At 30.5% G+C, this 7,698-nt stretch overlaps 1 pseudogene; it reads left to right on the top strand.

The window, feature by feature from the left end:
• The window catches only part of LOC132174484 (beta-glucosidase 18-like), a 12,709-nt pseudogene extending 5,953 nt beyond the window's left edge, over positions 1-6,756 (top strand).
• Positions 6,757-7,698: the final 942 nt, after the last annotated feature.

Genomic DNA, 7,698 nt, shown 5'->3' with positions numbered 1-7,698 from the left:
CCTGAAGGTTCATTTATCTCAAAATAGATATCATAATAAATGCACATAGCTCAACTTCAATTGGAAGATAACAAAAAACTATAAATATTACTTCAAATCATAATAAAAATGAACATTAATCATAAATTGTATATCTCATTTAAATTTTTTTTTTTTTTTTTTTTTAAAAAAAAAAACCCCCTTATCTTAGGTAAAAGTGAAAATGAATTCCATTTATTTGTCTTACTTAGTCCACAAACATTTTTATATAACTCATTTAAAATGATTACCAAGTGCACATTTACAATGATCAAAACACAACATATTAAATAATTACTTGATCATCATTATAAAATATTCTTGACAAAAATTAATTTTTTCATTTAAATAAAAATTTTATATTCGCAAATAATCTTTAGATTGACACCAAGATATCTTTCAAACAAGCTAAAGATTTAACTAATTGACACAAAATAATATTTAATCAAAATAACACAAAACCGTAGCAACCACCAAATTGCACCACATGCACGGCATCATTGAATTACAATAAGGGTAATGATGCATCATGTATTAAACATGCCGATGCTCTCAAAGTTCGCAAAACCCTTTATTGAAGTAACGATAAAATCCAACAATTTATTGCAGTTAGTCCCACGATACGTGAGAGCATAACTGGTCAAAATCATCAATTTTATTCGTAACATAATTATTCGTTCACAAAAAACCATTTATTGAATTTACGATAAAATCCAACAATTTATTGCAGTTAGTCCCACGATAGGTGAGAGCATAACTGGTCAAAATCATCAATTTTATTCGTAACATAATTATTCGTTCACAAAAAACCATTTATTGAATTTACGATAAAATCCAATAATTTATCACAGTTTGTCCCACGATAGGTGGGAACATAACTGGTCAAAATCATTGATTTTATACACAACAAAATTATTCATATTGCACAAAATTCCTTAATCTCAATAGGAATGTATATAAATTTACATATAAATCTCGAAATGAATGCATAAAATTCCACAAACAACAATACATGCACCATTTATTTATTTACTATAGCACATGCCTTAAAATCAATATTTGTTCATAACCAAATATTTGAGAATCACAAATATGATGAACAATGTATACAAAACAATACATGTATACAAAATAAGCTGATATTAATATTTGTTTTCTTCAATATAATACTTACCCCTTTCATTTCATTTCTCAATATATATGAGACATAACACTCACACGTGCATTTACAACAAATCTCTCCTTCACGTGTGAGTTTCTTTTACATTGACTCAACTCTCTCTTATATGTGAGTCATTTTGTCTCTCTTATATGTGAGTCATTTTACAAATCATCGAGTGTCAAGTATACAAGAGATATACCAATAACATTTTATCAAACTGACGGGCTAGAACCAAAGTTTTATCAGAAAATATATAACTTACCACTACAAAAAAAAAAAGGTTTTTGTTGACCAATAGTTTCTGACGTGTGTCAAAGGTTAATAAGGCGGGTGTCAAAAATTTCAATTTTTTGACGTGCCAATTTTGACACGTCAAAAATTACTGACGTGTCAAAAATTGGCACGTCAAAATTATTTTTTTGACGTGGCAGTTTTACCACGTCAATAATTTATTGTTGTGTCAAAAAGTGGCACGTCACTAAAATTTAAATAATAACTTCTGGAAGTTTTTTTAATTTAAATTTACTTCATGTTTAATTTTTCATCAAAAATCCAGTTGCAACTTAAAACCTATATAAATCCCTACAAGTGTTGAACACCCATATATATCTAACTATTGAAGGAAAATTCCCAAAATCTCATCATGAATTCACTACACAAGTACTCCGATCTCTAAACATTCAGTAGAAATTCCTAAAATACTTCAAACCCCCAAATAATGTGGAAGAACAAATCTAAAAGTAGGTTAGCAAATTTAACCAAAAAAAAAAAGAAAAAGAAAAAAACTTCTATATAAGAGACTAATAGATCTAGAATAACTAAAATTCAAGCATTTATACCTTAAAATCCCCAAATATTCAAACCCCTTCCATTCTCCCTCCATTTCTCTTTCTTCTTCACCTTTTCTCCTCTTCTCTCGCAGGTTCCTTCTTTTCTTTTCTTTTCTTTTGTTTAAGCTACAAACAAGGGAGGTGGGTGTGAGAAGAAGAAGAAGAAGAAGAAAAAAGAATATATATAAGTGAGAACCAAAAGACAAGCATAAAGAAGGAATTTGGGAGAAAAAATTAGTTGAAAGGAGAAGGTGAAAGGAAAGAAAATAAGGAAAAGATCTCTTCTAGAAGAGGAAAAGAAAAAGAAAAAAAAAAAAAAAAGACAAAACAAACCCCATCAAACTTATTTGAAAAGGAAGGATATGGGCGCGGAAGGAAAAAGAAAAAGAGGAGGGAAAAGGATAGAAAAAAGAAAAAGAAAAGAGGAGGGAAAAGGATAGAAAAAAAGAAAAAGAAAAAGGGGTCCAACTAGGCTAGCTCGTGCCTTCTCGATGAGGTTTCTTGACATGTCTACAGTAGACACGTCAATAAATTATTAACGTGTCACATGTGGCACGTCAAGAAATTCATCATATAATGAAAACATTGCATAATTTTTATTACTAATTAATAACCATATATATATTTTGTTACCTAATATTAATTATTTCCAAATAAATTAAAGAATATAAATTAAGTACAATATATAATAACCATATATAGTGAAAGCATTGTATAATTTTTATTATTAATTAATAACCATAAATTAAAGAATATAAAGCACATATATATAATAACCATATATAGTGAAAGCATTGCATAATTTTTATTATTAATTAGTAGCCATATATATTTTGTTACCTAATATTAATTAATAACCATATACTATATTAATTAATAACCATATACCAGTTAAAATGGCACGTCAATAATTATTGACGTGTCAAAATGTGACATGTCAAGAAAGTATATTGAAAATAATAAGAGAAAAAAATTATATGATCACTTATTTTAAAAAAAATACTATATACTTAAAACTAAGATAATACATATATGTATTAATATTCCTACAATATTGAAAACGTGATATGTATTAATACTATATCATTTTAATTAATAACCATATATATTTTGTTACCTACTATTAATCAATAGCCCTAAATTAAAGAATATAAAGCACATATATATAATAACCATATATAGTGAAAGCATTGCATAATTTTTATTATTAATTAATAGCCATATATATTTTGTTACCTAGTATTAATTAATAACCATAAATTAAAGAATGCAAAGCACATATAATAACCATATATAGTGAAAGCATTGCATATAAGAGACAAGAGCATTAACTAGTTTTATAAAATTTTAATGGGTTTGAATATATCTCTTAATATATGACAACATATACCAATTAAATTTTGTTACTTAATATAGGTACCAATTAATATTGTTATCTAATTTTGTTACTTAATATAGGTACAAATAATTAATATTATTAATTAATTAATTTTTGACGTGTGAAATAATGGCACGTCAATAATTATTGACATGTCAAAATGACTCGTCACTATTTATTGACGTGCCATTTTGACACGTCAATAATTATTGACGTGCGGACATGCACCACGTCAATAAAGTTTTTATTGACGTGGCAAAAAGTGTGTTACTGTTTGCTAAGTCAAAAAATACCCTGTTTTTTGTAGTGTACTACTCTCATAAAATGACATATCTCAAAGAAATAATACTTAAAATCTCTTGGGTCAAAAACACTTGTTGTCTATGACAAAGGAAATAAAAAATTTTGGATTCTATGTTCCACATTTAACACGCATGTAGGAAATTATCAATTTGTGAATCATAAAGCTTACATCTTTATGTTGAACATAAATATACTGTTTAACATATTAACAATTTATGCTCCACAAAAAATATTTCAATCAAAATAAACATCACATATGATTGAAATAAATATCAATGGAGTTGTCAAAGCCCTCATTTTAGGGATAAAAAACAATATGCATACTTAAAATCATATGTATACATAAAACAAAATAGTATATATATTCACAAAAATAAAACACATTGTGTCTCCAAAAGGTAGCTCAATCGGCTAGGACTACACTTAATGAAGTGGAGGTCACTAGTTCGAATCTCCCTCCCCCCTCTTGTGCGGATATGTCAAAAAATAAAATAAAATAAAATAAAACACATTGTTAAAATAAATATTGCACAAAAAACTTATCAATCGCAAAATAAATACCGCAATTGAGACCAATCTCTTTTCCGCCCAAATCCTCGTATCCAATAAATCCAAGTTTATAAAAAAAATATAAACAACTCATAGTTAGACATAAAATGATATGAATCTATGATAAGTTCACACAGATTTAATCTTTAACCGCTTTGTTTGATAAATATGTAAATTAATGTCAATGCAAAAGTCTCATCACTCCATCACATATGCACATACTTTTGAAGTTCACACATATATAGCTCTATCACATATCCAGCTTTAACCATTTTTTTATTTTTTAATAAAAATTTAAGTCCTTATGCTTCGTATATATGAAGCAAACATATATGAAGGACAAAATATATGTCTTCACCTTTGCTTCGTTAACGAAAAAGAAAAATCCTTTTTAATTCAATACACAAAGCAAATTAACCCCCCAAAAAAAGGATTAAAAATGAGACTCATAGTGTGAAGCAAAAAACCGTGTAGAACATTAAAAAAAATAGACCCCAAATCCTATATCATCTGAGACACTACTAAGAAAAATTGAGGTGTCTAAACCATGCAATTTTCAAAAATATGATATACATATTATTTTAAAATAGGCTGCAATAACACGCTAAACAAATTGACAACCGTCTTTTACGCGTTAAAAGCCACATAACAACGAAAGAAAAATAGAATCACAAACCAGAAAACACTGCTAATGGCATTGCACCGCGACAATGCGAGATGGGGACGGTACGCTTAGATTACCCATAGCAGTGGTGGCAGCAAGAAATTCAGATCCACTACTGCCTCCACTCGAAATCAAATCTCATTTATTCACAATATTTTTCAAATAAAAAAAAATCAGTCTAAAACGAGATTTATTACAACCATGAAGAAAATAAACAGAGGCTCTAATACCTATTGTTAAAATAAATCAATAATAAATCTATTCTTTCTTCATAGCATGTATAAATAAATCTAACAATGTTTTTCATGAATCTCATGTAGATACCCAAACATGTAAAAGAAAACCGTGTTTTGTGTGTGGCGGGGGATTATTACTCTCAACTCTAATTTTCACATAATGACCTAGTGAAGCATAATAGGCAAACTTTACCTATATATAGGGTGAGAGTAAATGGCTTCCTCATATGTCCACAAAATTGGCCCATCCCATTATAAGCCCAAAACAAAGCAAATGACTATGTTAGTCCACCTAAAAGGAATAAATACAACAGAAACTACATCATTTTACGTGATTGAGAGGGGTAGAGCAAAGAAATAAAATTTAAACTATTCTATTTAGTAGACAACTGGTGTTTTCTCTTACAAGCAGGACGTTCGATCCCTTGATATTTGGTGATTACCCTCCGGAAATGCGCCAAATTCTTGGAAGTGAATTGCCAAGATTCTCCCTAAGAGAAAGAGAACTTGTAGAAGGCAGTGTGGACTTTATTGGCATCAATCACTATTCAACTGAATATGTGAAGGATTGCACCCATTCTGCTTGCCCCTTAGGCGGAGATCGACCAATCCTAGGCTTTTTAAGCTCAACTCCATATCGCGACGGCGTTCCTGTAGGAGAACCGGTATGCTAAATCATAAATGCTAACATTGTTTTGCCCTAGTTGTCTAAATTTTTCCTTTTTTTAAGATTGCTTAATTGTTTCTTGACAGACTGCAATGCCCCTATTCTTTGTGGTTCCAAGAGGCATGGAGAAAATCATCCACTACATTAAGAAAAGATACAATAATAAGCCCATGTTTGTCACCGAAAACGGTGAGTACTAAAATTCAATGATGATTTTCTCTGACAGAATAAGCACTTAGAATTGCATATAGCGTTTTTCTTCCCAAAATATAAGATTTTATTCAAAATGTACTTTTTTGAAGCACCTATTATATTACACGGTAAAAGTCTTATCGTTAGATGTAAGTCTCTTTTATGTGTTCCCTCTAAGAACCTACCCGGCCAAATTTATCTTGTTACGGACTTCAAACCAACAAAACATTATGCAATGTGAATTAGATGTGTTTGGGTTTTGTAGTGAGACCAGTTATATATAAGTTAACTCTTCAACTGTGTGTTCAGGATTTTGTCCACCACCGCAACAAAGTGAACAAGTTCTTGAAGATACAAACAGAATCAAGCTTCACAAGGACTACCTGTCGGGTTTGGCCAGTGCAATAAGGTGAGGGGCCATATTTCAAGGTTTTTTTTTTTTTTTTAATTATTATTATTATTATTTTTAAAGCAAATTGAAAAAGGGTTACAAGAAAACAACATGAAAGAATTATATATATATATATATCGACAGGAATGGAGCCGATGTTCGGGGATATTTCATATGGTCTTTGATGGACAACTTTGAATGGGCAAGTGGTTACAGACTTACAGTGTAACGTTCGGGCTATACTACGTCGATCGCCAAACGATGAAGCGCACACCCAAGCTTTCTGCTGCATGGTTTACAGATTTCCTCCCCAACAAAGAAGAGCTTGGTCGGGAAGCTAAATCTCAGGGACGGAGTCAGCTTTGAGTTTGTGGGGGGACCAAGCTAGGGCCAAAAAAAATTTGGGAAGGGATTAATTGAGAAAAAATACCTAAATTTTTCTTCTTTTTTTTGCCTTAATTTTTTTTTTTCCTTGTAATTTGGGAGGGGGACCAAGGCCACTATCGGTCCCCCTTAAATCCATCCCTGAAGCTGATAATCAAAAATCAGAATTTCTATGATACCCCAAAAAACATTTGTTTTATTAACGTTTCCCAAAACTAGCGGACATATTAATTATTTAGTTCTTTTGTCTCTCTTTCTTGATTTTTCTTTCACAATTAGATATTTCTGATTTGGTCTCGAAGACGATTTTGGTTTCTGAATTATTATGCGAGACAGATTTCAGTGATTATGAGGTAAATTCTAAAAAATTAATTTTCTCTCTTCTAAAATCTTTGTAAAAAGTTATCTTCTTTCGCACTAAAATTTCTGATTCAGATCCTATTATTATTCCGGAATTAATTTGGACCGTCAAAACTAGTCGAAAATTATTGGACCCACGAGTTAAGAGTTGAGGCCTTTCACCATCCATCTTTTTCAGTAAGTTTTTGAAATGACAAGCCAAACGATTAGGAACGTTAAGCCCAACCTAAAAGAGTTAGGCAAAGCCACATGTACAAACTTTGCCCCTTCATCATTTATGGATAATATAAATAATTCTTCGGGGAAACTTCAGAAAGCCCCCCTGAACTTTCAGCCGTTTTGAAAAATCCCCCTGAATTTTCAAAACTCTCATTTAGGCTCCCTGAATTTTGGTTTTCTCTCACTTTGGATCCTTTTAAAGTTAAAGTCAAACAATTTGACATTTTATACCCATTTTGCCCTTCCCTAAAACTACGACGTTTTGTATCCTAAAATTGTAACACCTACCAAGCCCAAAACGACGTCGTTTTAGGCATTAATTTTTTTTTTTTTAAAAAAAAAGCA

The sequence above is a fragment of the Corylus avellana genome, chromosome ca3, assembly GCF_901000735.1.
Source record: "Corylus avellana chromosome ca3, CavTom2PMs-1.0".
Taxonomy (NCBI): domain Eukaryota; kingdom Viridiplantae; phylum Streptophyta; class Magnoliopsida; order Fagales; family Betulaceae; genus Corylus; species Corylus avellana.
The sequence above is the reverse complement of the archived record's forward strand: the minus strand, read 5'-3'. Positions and strand labels throughout refer to the sequence as shown.